The 15,784-nt window shown below is 36.7% G+C and overlaps 2 long non-coding RNA genes across 3 annotated transcripts; both read left to right on the top strand.

Moving 5' to 3' along the window:
* The first annotated feature begins 6,395 nt into the window (after window positions 1–6,395).
* Window positions 6,396–9,223, top strand: LOC110939235. 2 transcript variants are annotated; one of them, XR_002592093.2, is made up of 4 exons: window positions 6,396–6,618; window positions 7,729–7,817; window positions 8,338–8,590; window positions 8,888–9,223. It is a non-coding gene; the product is annotated as an uncharacterized LOC110939235 (long non-coding RNA). The 2 variants fall into 2 exon arrangements; XR_004894558.1 differs by lacking the exon at window positions 8,888–9,223 and having other exon boundaries at window positions 8,338–8,716.
* Window positions 9,224–12,209: 2,986 nt separating this feature from the next.
* On the top strand, window positions 12,210–15,285 carry LOC118492576. Its single transcript, XR_004894557.1, has 3 exons — window positions 12,210–12,432; window positions 13,543–14,404; window positions 14,734–15,285. It is a non-coding gene; the product is annotated as an uncharacterized LOC118492576 (long non-coding RNA).
* The last annotated feature ends 499 nt before the right edge of the window (window positions 15,286–15,784 follow it).

The following is a 15,784-nucleotide window of genomic DNA, read 5'->3' as shown; positions in this document are numbered from 1 at the left end:
ATATGTTTTCTTAACTGATTACTTGTTAGTTACAGTATGGGTAAGCAAAAGCTGTCTGCTATCTACCACAAACTAGATGTTGCATCTTCTTCTAAAAACCCAGTAAATTTAGAAGAAGGAATCTTTGTCCGCAAGGCGAACTATGAGAATCCTCTTTCCCCAGAGAAAAGGGATTCGATACTTAAAAAGAGTCAGGAGAAAAAGAAACCCCGAACCAAGAGAGTTAGGTTTAACCCAGAAGTTCAAGAATTGGGTAATAATACACCTTGGGAAGATAAAATAGACAAGAAATGGGCAAATCTCTATATGCTAGCGACCGTAGCAGAAAATGCCAAACTCTAAATATCCGATAAGTTGGGTCTAGTAAGGGAAATCACCACCCAGTAAATAAATAAAATCCCAGTGTGTTTATTTCCATTATTTCTGTACAAAAGTAATATGCAATAAAACTTCAGTGTTTGTTTGTTAAACTTTGTCCCAAAGTTTTAACATTGCATTTTTGCATATATGCTATGCAACATGAATGAGATGTCGGAAGCATTCCAGAATCTCAACTTATATCCAGTGCCTATCGAAGTCTCTGACTTTACTGGTTACATTGCTGACATAGAAGAACCTGTGGAATTCAAAGCTCCACCGCTGGAAAAAGCCAAACCTAAAAAGAAGAGAAGATACGTAGGGTGGAGGAAAGTACGCCGTAGGAAACCTGCCACTAGGAGACTCCCTAAAATAGAAAATCCTGTGATCGTGAGCAAGGGAAAGGAAATAGAAACTGGAGAAAGTTCAAAACCACCCGAAAAGGAAATAGGAATAGATCTAAAACAAAAGAGAATAGAGATTGGCGAAAGTTCCAAACAGCCAGAAGAACTTACTTTTCAAGATGAAATAGACCGTCTATTAGGAAACTGTGAGGTCATAAGCCCAATCCGCACTAATCTGTATCCTTACCCGGCTACAGTCCAATTTCCTTTAACCGTAGCACCGGCTATTCCAGAACCTTTAATCCATACCCAACCACTAGGGGAACTAGAAGAATGGTGGACAAACGACTGGCAATTTCAAAACATAATCAATAGTCCTTATAGCTTTCTTCCACAATTTGACCCAGAACCACTCCCGAATCCTCCCATGAGTAATGAAAACCTAGCTGAACTCCGTCAGTTCGGTGAAGAACTGATAGGTACAGGTAATAGAGTCAGGGAAATGGGGGAGCATCTAACTTGGAAGTACGATGAGAGGGAGCATCGTTACTAGAACAAGTCAGTTAAACCACAGAAAGCCGTATTGTATGATAGTAACTTAAAATTCTGTAAAATGGGCAATAAAACTTTGTAAAATACGGTGTGTATGGATGCATATACAATATACCATAACAAAGTAAAAGTCGAGAAATCGACAATTTTGGTTATACTTGTATATTGTAATAATCTATGTGTTTATCTATGTGAATTTTGTCATTAATAAGTTAGACACTAATAATTTTTACCAATTAGCAGATGGAAAACGCTAACAATGAACCAATTAATGAAGTAAATCAATCTGAGCAAGAACAGGAAGATCAATATATAACTCGACAAGATATCGAGCACTTTATCGCCCAAGGGATAGCTCATGCTATTCCAGAAATTGTGGCTGCTGTTCAGAAACCTGCCGAACCACAATTAATTCCTAGTAAACGTATTCCAGAAGATAACGGCAGTAACAGCATAAATGGAGGCGGAAATCATGACGATCATGATCCGCAACGGGCCCCACTCCCTAAAAGAATAAAAGCTGCAACGCCTGGTTGCACATACAAAGAATTTCTTGCTTGCAAACCCGCGGAATTTGCAGGTAACGAAGGGGCAACTGCAACACTGCGTTGGTTAGAGAAAACCGAAGCAGTAATCGCAATAAGCAAATGTGCCGAAGAGGATCAAGTGATGTATGCATCAAATCTGTTTAAGGAAGGAGCACTAGAATGGTGGAACACGGTCCTCCAGGCAAAAGGAAGAAGGATAGCCTATGCCATGAGTTGGGAAGAACTCAAGAATCTGGTAGAAAGAAAATTTTGTCCCGAATACGAGAAGGAACAAATGGCAAACAAGTTCCTGAGTCATCGTATGCTAGGTATAGATTGTCGGGGCTATACTTCGACATTCTTTGAATACGCAAGGATAGTGCCATCACTGGCTTCGCCAGAACCGGTACTTATTTCTCGTTACATCTGGGGGTTAATTAGTGAAATCCGAAACATCGTTAAAGCTGCGAGACCTCGTACTATTGACGATGCTGTAGAATTAGCTAACACCCTAACAGATGAATTGGTACGCACAAGAGAGGAAGATCGCAAGAAGGAATTAGCTCAAAAGATTACCCAAGGATTTCGTGTGGGTAATACCAAGAAAAGAGGAACCGGGCAATCTTCATCATCTCCGTTCTGCAAAATTTGCAAAAAGAAGCATTATGGACAATGCAACATGGTTTGCAATTTTTGCAAAATGAAAGGACATCGGGAAGAAGACTGCAGGAAGAAAACAAGAGTTTGTTATAATTGCAGAGAAAAGGGACACTTTCAATTTGAATGTCCTAAGATAGCTAAACCTGTAGTTAACCAAGCCAAACCAGCTGAAGGAACAACCAAGAGAAATGCGCGGGCATTCCAGCTAACCACTCAAGAGGCCGAACTCATTCCAGATGTGATAGCTGGTACGTTCTTAGTTCACAACGTATTTGCAAAAGTATTATTTGACTCTGGTGCAAACCAAAGTTTAATAAATACTTTATTTTGCCAAAATCTTAATTTACCTTTAACCCCTCTTAGGCAAATCTTTACAGTAGAAACCGCAGAAGGAAATTCTGTAAAAATAGATAAAATCTGGCAAGAAGGGAAAATAGAATTATTAGGCCATAAGTTTTCTGCAAATTTGTTACCAACGAATTTAGCAGGATTCGATGTAGTCTTAGGAATGGATTGGCTAATAGCCAACCATGCACGAATCCTATGTGACGGAAATGCTGTAGAAATTCAAACACCTACAGGAGAAGTAATTTTAATTACTGGAGATAGACCTCGAAAGTCACTGAAATTCATCTCCGTAATGAAATTGGCAAGCTATTCGAGAAAGCAGGAAATGGTGTACATGATTTCAGTAATCATTAACACTAAAGATAAGGAACTTCAGGACATCCCGGTGGTGTCAGAATATCCAGACATTTTTCCAGAAGAATTACCTGGATTACCACCTGATAGGGAAGTAGAGTTTAGGATTCATTTAATTCCAGGTACTGCACCAATAGCCAAAGCACCATATAGATTAGCACCTACCGAAATGTTAGAATTGAAAAAGCAATTAGAAGAATTATTAAGCAAAGGATTCATACAACCTAGTTCATCCCCTTGGGGTGCACCAGTGTTGTTTGTGAAAAAGAAAGATGGATCGATGAGAATGTGTATCGATTATAGAGAATTGAATAAGGTTACGATTAAGAATCGATACCCATTACCTAGGATTGATGATCTTTTCGATCAATTACAAGGAGCTAGGTACTTCTCAAAGATAGATTTAAGATCCGGATACCATCAGTTGAAAGTACAAGAGGAAGATATACCTAAAACTGCCTTCAGAACTAGGTATGGTCATTATGAGTTTACAGTCATGCCCTTTGGATTAACGAATGCCCCAGCAGCATTCATGGACATGATGAATCGAATCTGTAAACCATACTTGGATAAATTTGTGATCGTTTTCATCGACGATATACTTATTTACTCCAAAAGCCAAAAGGAACATTGTGAGCATTTACATGTTCTCTTAACCTTGTTAAGAAAAGAAAAACTTTATGCCAAATTCTCGAAATGTGAATTTTGGTTGCAAGAAGTACAATTCTTAGGACATGTGGTAAATCACGAAGGTATCCATGTAGATCCTGCTAAGATAGAAGCCATTACGAAATGGAAAGTTCCACAAACAGCTATGGAGATAAGAAGTTTTCTAGGCTTAGCTGGATATTATAGACGATTTATCAAAGATTTTTCTAAGATAGTCGTACCTTTAACTAAGTTAACCTGTAAAGCCACTAAGTTTGAATGGGGACCTAGACAAGAAGAAGCCTTTAAGATTTTAAAGCATAGATTGACGAATGCACCAATCTTAGCTTTACCCGAAGGAACAGAAGACTTTGAAGTATATTGTGATGCTTCAAAATTAGGATACGGATGTGTGTTAATGCAATGCAAGAAGGTAATTGCATATGCTTCTAGACAACTGAAAAAGCACGAAGAAAATTATACGACTCATGATCTAGAACTAGGAGCCATAATTTTTGCCCTTAAGATATGGAGACATTATCTGTATGGAAGTAAGTTTACTGTTTATACAGATCATAAAAGTTTAAGATATATATTTGGGTAAAAAGAATTAAACATGAGGCAAAGAAGATGGATGGAGATGCTAAGTGATTACGACTGTGATATTCAATATCACGAAGGAAAGGCAAATGTGGTTGCAGATGCCTTGAGTCGTAAGTACCATGAGAAACAGAAATGAGTCCGTGCTCTGAGATTAAATCTCCAAGTAGATTTAATGACACAAATCAAAGAGGTTCAAGAAACAGCAATCAAAGATGGTGCTGAAGGAATGAAACGTTACCTAAAAGAACTAGAACAAGGAAACAATGGAATTTGGAAATTCCATAAGAAACGAATTTGGGTACCTAAACAAGGAGAGTTAAGAAATAAAATCTTAGAAGAAGCTCATAAATCTAGGTATACCATGCACCCAGGAAACAATAAGATGTACCAAGATTTAAGAAATAATTTTTGGTGGATAGGAATGAAAAAGGATATAGCTGAATACGTATCCAAGTGTTTAACTTGTTCACAAGTTAAGGCAGAACACCAGAAACCTTCAGGATTACTTCAACAATTAGAAATGCCTGTATGGAAATGGGAACTCATAACAATGGATTTTGTTACTAAGTTACCCAGAACCAAAAGAGGTAATGATGCGATTTGGGTAATCGTAGATCGATTAACCAAGTCAGCTCATTTCTTACCAATGAAAGAAACCTTTAGCATGGAAAGGTTAGCACAACTGTACGTGGACGAAATAGTATCCCTACATGGAGTCTCACTCTCCATAGTATCGGATAGAGATAGTCGATTTACTTCTCATTTCTGGAAAAGTTTTCAGAAAGCAATGGGAACTCGACTAAATCTAAGTACTGCATATCATCCACAAACACACGGACAGAGTGAAAGGACAATACAAACACTAGAAGACATGCTCCGAGCATGTGTAATTGACTTTGGTGGTAATTGGGATAGCCAATTGCCATTAATTGAATTCTCCTATAACAATAGTTATCATTCAAGCATCGAAGCTGCACCATTTGAAGCACTGTACGGACGTAAGTGCAGAAATCCAGTATGTTGGGCAGAAATCGGAGAAACTCAATTATCAGGTCCTGAAATTGTACAAGAAACTACTGACAAGATAACTCAGATTAAGGAAAGATTGAAAATGGCTCGAGATCGTCAGAAGAGCTATGCAGACAATCGTCGTAAGCCTTTAGAATTTCAAGTAGGAGATAAAGTACTTTTAAAAGTCTCTCCTTGGAAAGGAGTAGTACGATTCGGAAAGAAAGGAAAGCTAAGTCCAAGGTACGTTGGACCATTCCCCGTGATTCAACGAATAGGACCAGTAACTTATCGTTTACAACTACCAGAAGAGTTAGCTGGAGTACATGATGTATTTCATGTATCCAATCTCAAGAAATGTTTATCAGACGAGACCCTAATAAATATAGAGGTAAATGAAAAGCTGAAATTCGTAGAGAAACCCCTACAAATAGAAGACCGGAAGATCAAGTTTCTCAAGCACAAACGACTAGTGCTAGTAAAAGTCAAATGGGAATCCAAGAGAGGACCAGAGTACACTTGGGAACTGGAATCAGAAATGAAGCGAAAGTACCCTCATCTATTTCAGTAAATCTCGAGGACGAGATTTTTCTCAAGGTGGGGAGAATGTAACAACTGCCACTAAAATCAATAATTAGGACACTAATTAGTCAATAAGAAAACCCTAATTGAGACACCCAATGTAACACCCCGAAAACGGGTTTGGTAATTAAACCCCGTTAATACTAAAGACGGGGAAAGTACCGTTAGTGGTAAAAGTAAACTGGCAAATATTAGGAATTTATTTAATAATCCTAATATTTATTTGAAGTGAATAAAAAGCTTTTAAGAAATAAAGTGATAGAAGGCCCGAGTTAACGGGACCCGAAATAAACTTAGTCATAAATATTCTCGAACCCGCAAAGTTAACTAGGAATATTAAATCTAGTTAATAAGTGGGGAATATTGTTAGAAATAAGTAGGTTGTGCCCTACTTAATTAACTAAGCAAATTAGAGGGGCCAATATTGTTAAAATTGAAACTTAACTTTAATTAATTAAATAAAACACACCAAACACCCCACAAGGAGGTGTCTGGTCGTACAAGAAGAACAGGGGGGCGATCCCCACACAAAAAAACCCTAAATCTTCACCAAACTTGCAAATTGAAGGCTCAATCCAAGTCAAAATCGAAAATCAAGCATAGATTATTGATCCCCATGGCAAGAGGGTTGTAAGGTATGTAAAATTTGATGTTAATTCTCTGTTTGAAATTCTCATGAAATTGGGAAATCTGGAATTTGATGATGCATGTATGATATGTAGATGAAATAGGAACATTTATATGCTTAGGAGTAAACCCTAGACAAGTAGAGATTGAAATCATGCTTAGCTCAAGTAAATTCAGATTTTCTTGATGCTAAATTGATGTATGAGATGTTTTTAGGGTTTTGATCGCTAAAAGAAAATGTTGTGATGTCAAGAACATGCTTAATTTGAAAGCTGAATTTAAACGGTTCTTGATCATAATTTACAGCCAACTTGTATTGGCTGTAACCTGGACAAAACGTGATAAAAACATGTGTTTCTTGAGCCTAAAATGTAGTTCCAGGAAATATCTTTAAAACCCCACTGGAATCGCATTTTTTCGACGAAAATTGAGCGTTTTATGAATTTTTCCGTGTCAAAGGTTCAAGCTGCGTTTTCTGGCAGAATCTGCAGCCCATTACGAATATCATAACTCAATTTAGGAATTGAGTTATGATCTCAAATTCTTACTGTAGAAAGTATTAAGTGATTAGAAGAATCACCAATTGGAATTTCGTCAATCGGATAAACGAGGAATTTTTAATGAATTTTTCCGTAAGCTGCAGTCAGAAGTGACGAATCTGATTGCAGCTTAGTAGATGAATTTTTACGAACTTTTCGTAAAGAGTTAGATCTTGAAATTTTAACACAAGGGCTAACCCTCCGATAGGTACGCCACATAAAAAAATCATAATTTTTGAAGACTTGTAAACAGGTTAAACAGGTCACCAAAAACAGCCTATTTTCAGTGATACGAAACTTGATTGTTGATGTTATAAATTATGCCCACAATGTTCATATGTTGAAATTATGAATCAAACGCGTAATTTCCTAGTTCGACTAATTACGTGTGATGTGGGGTAATACAAATTTTAATTATGAAGTCGATTTAGCTTATATGCACATATCATATAATTAAGGGTAGTTAACTTTTGAAAAGTTAAACTAACCATGGACGGAGTCGAATAGTAGTTTTGACATAGAAAATACGTAAGGTGGAATAGTCGTAGTTATAATGACTAATCTAACCACCTTGTGGAGTTTGACTCTTGACAAGCTAGATGGAGGCTTGGGAATGAAGCGGGTCAAACGGAGCAAGTGCGAAAAGGAAAGCGTAATTTGGATGCGAGGTAAGTAAAACTTACACCTAATTGTAGTATACGTGTTTATTTTATAGGCGATAAATACAACAAAGGATTTGGTTCGAATTATGGGTTCCAACACAAAACGAATTGGGTTGGAACGAATAGAAACTTTTTAAACCATGATTAATGGTGAAAAAGGCAAAACGGTAAACTAGTCATGAATTGGTTAATAGTTTAAGAGTTTTCTTAAAGTTACCTTATAGCGTAACTAGTAATGGAAAATGAGTAAGAATGGAAATTTAGTCAAGTATTGACTAAAGTAAAATAAGTTTCAAAGGACACCCATAGCATAAGCCGAATGGGTTAAAAATATAGGAAATTGACTTTAGAAAGAAAGGGATCTAGTGAGAAAATCCGAAATGGTTCGGATGTGTGATTGGTAATTAAAAACCATGTTTTTGTTACATATGAAAACGTTGGGTTATATAGACCGAACGGGTCAAATGGTGGGAATAACGTCATTTGACAAAATCAACTAATGTGGTGGTCAAGTCATGTGTTACAGGAGCGAATAGTAATTTGGATAATTGCGTCGCCATAGAATATCGGTAATAAAAGCAAGGTGTTGAAATGGGTCACTAGGGTGACTCGAGCCAGGTACGTATAAATACGATTGTGGTTAAACATACATTCTTTTTTTGGGTCAAATAAGTAGCAAATGCCCTTCGTCGTAAATGAGGGGCTAAAGTTGACTAAAATGCCCTTGTTGGGTAAACCGGGCAAACAACCTTTAAAAGTTGTTGGAAATAAGTGTTTTGGTAGATTAAATCCTTAAGATAAGTATAAAAGGGATGTTATGGGACCTTAGTGCATAAATACCCTTAACGGGTCAAAATAAGCATACAAACGAAAACGGGTTTAATTTGTGTAATAAACCGGGGATTATAATCAAGTATGATAGATAACATTAAGTTGAAGAAGTACACGAGATATAAAGGTCAAATACACAAGTTTGTGATGAAATCACGAACGGGTCAAAAGTTGACAAAAAGGGTAATAAGCCGGATGTTAGATTTTAACTCCATATGATGGAGAATCAAATTACAAACACGTAGGAAGAAACGGTAGGTTAAACAGACGAGCGGTTTGAAAGATACGAAAGTTTTCGTGTCAAAAACGGCAAAAAGGAAAGGAATGATGCAGGGGCCACCGTAACTTACGGTACCACCGTAAGTTACGGTGGACATGATTTGGTTACGGTAAATGCCTACTGTTGTACGGTTGAATAATTGAAACACAGAGACCACCGTAACTTACGGTGCCACCGTAAGTTACGGTGGAGGTCAGAAATGAGTTTTTATTTTGGGTTTAAGATATCCATGTGGGATTTTCCTAATTTCCCCGTTGTATTACTTTAATTAATTATCAAAACTGACCTTTAAGTTGGTTTTGATCACAGGTGAATGTCGAGGGTCCCGGATGAAGATCGAGCATCGAGCAAGAACCGAACACACATTAAATAAAGCTTCCGCAACGTTGTTTTGTCGTTATTCTAAACGGCGATTTAAATCACATTATGTATATCACTTAAATTGTAAAAGTTTTTAACAAACCCGTATTTCCGATGTATATATAATCATTAATTACATGATTATTTTCGCAAAATATACGTTAAGCCTTGATTTATAAGAACGGGACTTACAAGTTGGTAATCAGAGCTCAAGGTTGTTGACAAAATGTGTTCGGTTCGAGGCTTGATCGCAAATCCGGTAAGTACATGTATATTAATGGTTTGGTATGTGTTGAAATGTTGTGAACAACACATAGGGTTATCGTGTGATACACGTTACCCCAATTAAAATGATTGATATAGTTGACGAAAATACGTGCGTTGACGCGTATAGTAGAAAAAGCCTCGTATTATAATACGGGCGATTATTAAAGTTGATATTACTAACTCTTGTGAATGTTTTAATTAAAGGACACTCGCGTTGAAGACGACGAGAGTCAAACGAATTGTGGATACGATGATGGAACGATCCGAAGTATGACAAGAGGAGCATGCTCACCGAGGACTAAATCGCGTAAAGACCGCGAACAAGGTTAATGGCAAGGAACGCCCGTCGGGGCAAACATTACCAGGTGCACATTTTAAATAATCGCACAAATAGTAATATGCAACAAATAAGTAGAAATTGAAAGTTGCATATGTAGATTAAAAACTTGGAAAAAAAAAACCCCGAATAGAAAATGTATTCGGGATATTGTTTCCAAGAGAAACAAATAGAGGCGTTATTTACATAGGGCGTGATGTGAAAACTATAAAAAGGTCATGTGCGTCATGTGTTAATCGCTTACTCTGGCCAAGTAAGTAGTGGCATATGATACCATGAACTTCTTATGGCGGACGCGTTTACATCCGATGTAGTAAGGGTGGGGTGAATGGGACTAATTAAAAAGTACCCAAATGAATCAGATAAGCAAAATATTTGATAATAATGTAAACACACAACCGAGTGACGGAAGCGTATTACATCAGGATAATGAGCCCGAGTGAGGGGACAAAGAAGCATGTAAAATGATTTAGACAAGTATTGGGAGGAGTGTACTTACACTCGAACCCAGAAAACGCAAGCATGTAAAATGATTTAGACAAGTATTGGGAAGGAGTGTACTTACACTCGAACCCAGAAAACGCAAGCATGTAAAATGATTTAGACAAGTATTGGGAGGGAGTGTACTTACACTCGAACCCAGAAAACGCAAGCATGTAAAATGATTTAGACAAGTATTGGGAGGGAGTGTACTTACACTCGAACCCAGAAAACACAAACATGTAAAATGATTTAGACAAGCATTGGGAGGGAGTGTACTTACACTCGAACCCGGAAAATGCAAATATGTCCCTTAACGGGTCGTTTTTGTAAAACGTAAAACTTAAAGACAAAGTCGGAATATAAAAAAAATGAAGCGAGGTCTTAATGCATACCAGGAGGGTTGCAATAATAACGACTTCGGTAAAACACCCGGTTGATGGGTAAGAATTACACGCATGCGTAAACCAAGAGACGTGAACGCGGGTTGAAAAATCAAAGGACTTGGATTACAAGTTATGACTATAAAATCTCGTATATAGAAATTGTGAGTAAATATGTTCAACTATTCGAAGTCGAATGGGTTGAATAAAGAATAAAGTTGATTGTTTATAAGTGATGGATTTCACATTAATAAGTCAAACAGGTTGAATACAATATAACGCCGAATGGCACAAATGAGCGCTAGCCAGATAAGGGTAGCGTTAAATGCAAGAGAATAATGAGCCCGGTAATGGGATATAACCAAATAAGAATAAATTATGGACTGTCAATATCCTGGTAGGGATAATTGACAAAAGTTAAAGAGAAGATCCTAAAACTAAAACTTCGGTTTTAGTAAGAAATAATGTTTTTACAAACATAGACTCTGATAGGAATTTAAATAATAAGTATGAAATATACAAATCTTGACACTGATAGGTGCAAGACAATATATTCGAAAAGTGATATTTTCGAAGATGAAAATGTTGATATAAATTAAACATGACGTGACATGATCACGGTCAAGAGGTACAATGTGAAGAAGAATCACATTATAACCAAGCGAGCGGTAAAAAGAAACCGGACTAATAAGTCTAGTTAGTGAAACCGATTAAGGTCAGTAATTCAAGTTAAGAAATTTGGTTTGCTTGTAAGTGGTAAATTCGGTATAACTGAACCGAATAAATAAATTTGAAAATAAAAAGATTTGTTGCTAAAAGTGAAAGATTTCACTAAAGACCTTTAAACGGGTCAATGTAACGGGTTCATAAAGAAATCCGATAGTATATGAAAGCATTGAATATCGCTAAGTTGATTAAACTAGTGGAAATAACGAGATTACGTTATTTCAAGTCGCATCATGTCATATAAGATACGTAGATGATTAATAACCAAAAGGATATTACCATACTTTTCTGGTAATACTAACAACCGGTTAAGATATGAGAAATGCTTAATTGATTATCGAGAGCAAATGCATGGAGTGGAACTCGATAAATTAAGTAAGAAAAGGTTTCGGGGACGAAACCTCTTTAAGGGGGGTAGACTTGTAACACCCCGAAAACGGGTTTGGTAATTAAACCCCGTTAATACTAAAGACGGGGAAAGTACCGTTAGTGGTAAAAGTAAACTGGCAAATATTAGGAATTTATTTAATAATCCTAATATTTATTTGAAGTGAATAAAAAGCTTTTAAGAAATAAAGTGATAGAAGGCCCGAGTTAACGGGACCCGAAATAAACTTAGTCATAAATATTCTCGAACCCGCAAAGTTAACTAGGAATATTAAATCTAGTTAATAAGTGGGGAATATTGTTAGAAATAAGTAGGTTGTGCCCTACTTAATTAACTAAGCAAATTAGAGGGGCCAATATTGTTAAAATTGAAACTTAACTTTAATTAATTAAATAAAACACACCAAACACCCCACAAGGAGGTGTCTGGTCGTACAAGAAGAACAGGGGGGCGATCCCCACACAAAAAAACCCTAAATCTTCACCAAACTTGCAAATTGAAGGCTCAATCCAAGTCAAAATCGAAAATCAAGCATAGATTATTGATCCCCATGGCAAGAGGGTTGTAAGGTATGTAAAATTTGATGTTAATTCTCTGTTTGAAATTCTCATGAAATTGGGAAATCTGGAATTTGATGATGCATGTATGATATGTAGATGAAATAGGAACATTTATATGCTTAGGAGTAAACCCTAGACAAGTAGAGATTGAAATCATGCTTAGCTCAAGTAAATTCAGATTTTCTTGATGCTAAATTGATGTATGAGATGTTTTTAGGGTTTTGATCGCTAAAAGAAAATGTTGTGATGTCAAGAACATGCTTAATTTGAAAGCTGAATTTAAACGGTTCTTGATCATAATTTACAGCCAACTTGTATTGGCTGTAACCTGGACAAAACGTGATAAAAACATGTGTTTCTTGAGCCTAAAATGTAGTTCCAGGAAATATCTTTAAAACCCCACTGGAATCGCATTTTTTCGACGAAAATTGAGCGTTTTATGAATTTTTCCGTGTCAAAGGTTCAAGCTGCGTTTTCTGGCAGAATCTGCAGCCCATTACGAATATCATAACTCAATTTAGGAATTGAGTTATGATCTCAAATTCTTACTGTAGAAAGTATTAAGTGATTAGAAGAATCACCAATTGGAATTTAGTCAATCGGATAAACGAGGAATTTTTAATGAATTTTTCCGTAAGCTGCAGTCAGAAGTGACGAATCTGATTGCAGCTTAGTAGATGAATTTTTACGAACTTTTCGTAAAGAGTTAGATCTTGAAATTTTAACACAAGGGCTAACCCTCCGATAGGTACGCCACATAAAAAAATCATAATTTTTGAAGACTTGTAAACAGGTTAAACAGGTCACCAAAAACAGCCTATTTTCAGTGATACGAAACTTGATTGTTGATGTTATAAATTATGCCCACAATGTTCATATGTTGAAATTATGAATCAAACGCGTAATTTCCTAGTTCGACTAATTACGTGTGATGTGGGGTAATACAAATTTTAATTATGAAGTCGATTTAGCTTATATGCACATATCATATAATTAAGGGTAGTTAACTTTTGAAAAGTTAAACTAACCATGGACGGAGTCGAATAGTAGTTTTGACATAGAAAATACGTAAGGTGGAATAGTCGTAGTTATAATGACTAATCTAACCACCTTGTGGAGTTTGACTCTTGACAAGCTAGATGGAGGCTTGGGAATGAAGCGGGTCAAACGGAGCAAGTACGAAAAGGAAAGCGTAATTTGGATGCGAGGTAAGTAAAACTTACACCTAATTGTAGTATACGTGTTTATTTTATAGGCGATAAATACAACAAAGGATTTGGTTCGAATTATGGGTTCCAACACAAAACGAATTGGGTTGGAACGAATAGAAACTTTTTAAACCATGATTAATGGTGAAAAAGGCAAAACGGTAAACTAGTCATGAATTGGTTAATAGTTTAAGAGTTTTCTTAAAGTTACCTTATAGCGTAACTAGTAATGGAAAATGAGTAAGAATGGAAATTTAGTCAAGTATTGACTAAAGTAAAATAAGTTTCAAAGGACACCCATAGCATAAGCCGAATGGGTTAAAAATATAGGAAATTGACTTTAGAAAGAAAGGGATCTAGTGAGAAAATCCGAAATGGTTCGGATGTGTGATTGGTAATTAAAAACCATGTTTTTGTTACATATGAAAACGTTGGGTTATATAGACCGAACGGGTCAAATGGTGGGAATAACGTCATTTGACAAAATCAACTAATGTGGTGGTCAAGTCATGTGTTACAGGAGCGAATAGTAATTTGGATAATTGCGTCGCCATAGAATATCGGTAATAAAAGCAAGGTGTTGAAATGGGTCACTAGGGTGACTCGAGCCAGGTACGTATAAATACGATTGTGGTTAAACATACATTCTTTTTTTGGGTCAAATAAGTAGCAAATGCCCTTCGTCGTAAATGAGGGGCTAAAGTTGACTAAAATGCCCTTGTTGGGTAAACCGGGCAAACAACCTTTAAAAGTTGTTGGAAATAAGTGTTTTGGTAGATTAAATCCTTAAGATAAGTATAAAAGGGATGTTATGGGACCTTAGTGCATAAATACCCTTAACGGGTCAAAATAAGCATACAAACGAAAACGGGTTTAATTTATGTAATAAACCGGGGATTATAATCAAGTATGATAGATAACATTAAGTTGAAGAAGTACACGAGATATAAAGGTCAAATACACAAGTTTGTGATGAAATCACGAACGGGTCAAAAGTTGACAAAAAGGGTAATAAGCCAAAGATTTAAAAGTCTGAAATTTTGTTAAACCGGATGTTAGATTTTAACTCCATATGATGGAGAATCAAATTACAAACACGTAGGAAGAAACGGTAGGTTAAACAGACGAGCGGTTTGAAAGATACGAAAGTTTTCGTGTCAAAAACGGCAAAAAGGAAAGGAATGATGCAGGGGCCACCGTAACTTACGGTACCACCGTAAGTTACGGTGGACATGATTTGGTTACGGTAAATGCCTACTGTTGTACGGTTGAATAATTGAAACACAGAGACCACCGTAACTTACGGTGCCACCGTAAGTTACGGTGGAGGTCAGAAATGAGTTTTTATTTTGGGTTTAAGATATCCATGTGGGATTTTCCTAATTTCCCCGTTGTATTACTTTAATTAATTATCAAAACTGACCTTTAAGTTGGTTTTGATCACAGGTGAATGTCGAGGGTCCCGGATGAAGATCGAGCATCGAGCAAGAACCGAACACACATTAAATAAAGCTTCCGCAACGTTGTTTTGTCGTTATTCTAAACGGCGATTTAAATCACATTATGTATATCACTTAAATTGTAAAAGTTTTTAACAAACCCGTATTTCCGATGTATATATAATCATTAATTACATGATTATTTTCGCAAAATATACGTTAAGCCTTGATTTATAAGAACGGGACTTACACCCAAATAATTTTGCACTAACCCTAAAATTTTCATAACAATCGGAATCAGCATCAGGGCCCCTAAAACTCAGGGGGGGATAAACCCTAGTTGGTAATATCTTAACAGTTTTTACGTGGGAGCTAAGTTTCAGTCGAAACCAACTCAGCAGGCCTATACCCACAACAAGGCTACTCTAGGCTAGATGGGTTTCCCAGGCGAGTCGCGACAGAATCACTGTCGTCTTACGTGACACGCGGGCGGGTTAAATTTTCAGTATAAATAGAAGGGGTTGGGACTTGAATTCTGTCCTTGGAACGACGTAAAATCGAGTTACGTAGACTGAGTTATCACAGAAACAGTCCAACACACACACACTAATCACGAGGTGCTACCACAATCAGGGTAATAACTCGATCGCTATTACGATTCAACGTCCGATCGATTATAACTATCCAACGATAGTCCGGGTGCTGCTCAATTGA

The sequence above is a fragment of the Helianthus annuus genome, chromosome 5 (assembly GCF_002127325.2).
Source record: "Helianthus annuus cultivar XRQ/B chromosome 5, HanXRQr2.0-SUNRISE, whole genome shotgun sequence".
Classification (NCBI taxonomy): domain Eukaryota; kingdom Viridiplantae; phylum Streptophyta; class Magnoliopsida; order Asterales; family Asteraceae; genus Helianthus; species Helianthus annuus.
The sequence above is the reverse complement of the archived record's forward strand: the minus strand, read 5'-3'. Positions and strand labels throughout refer to the sequence as shown.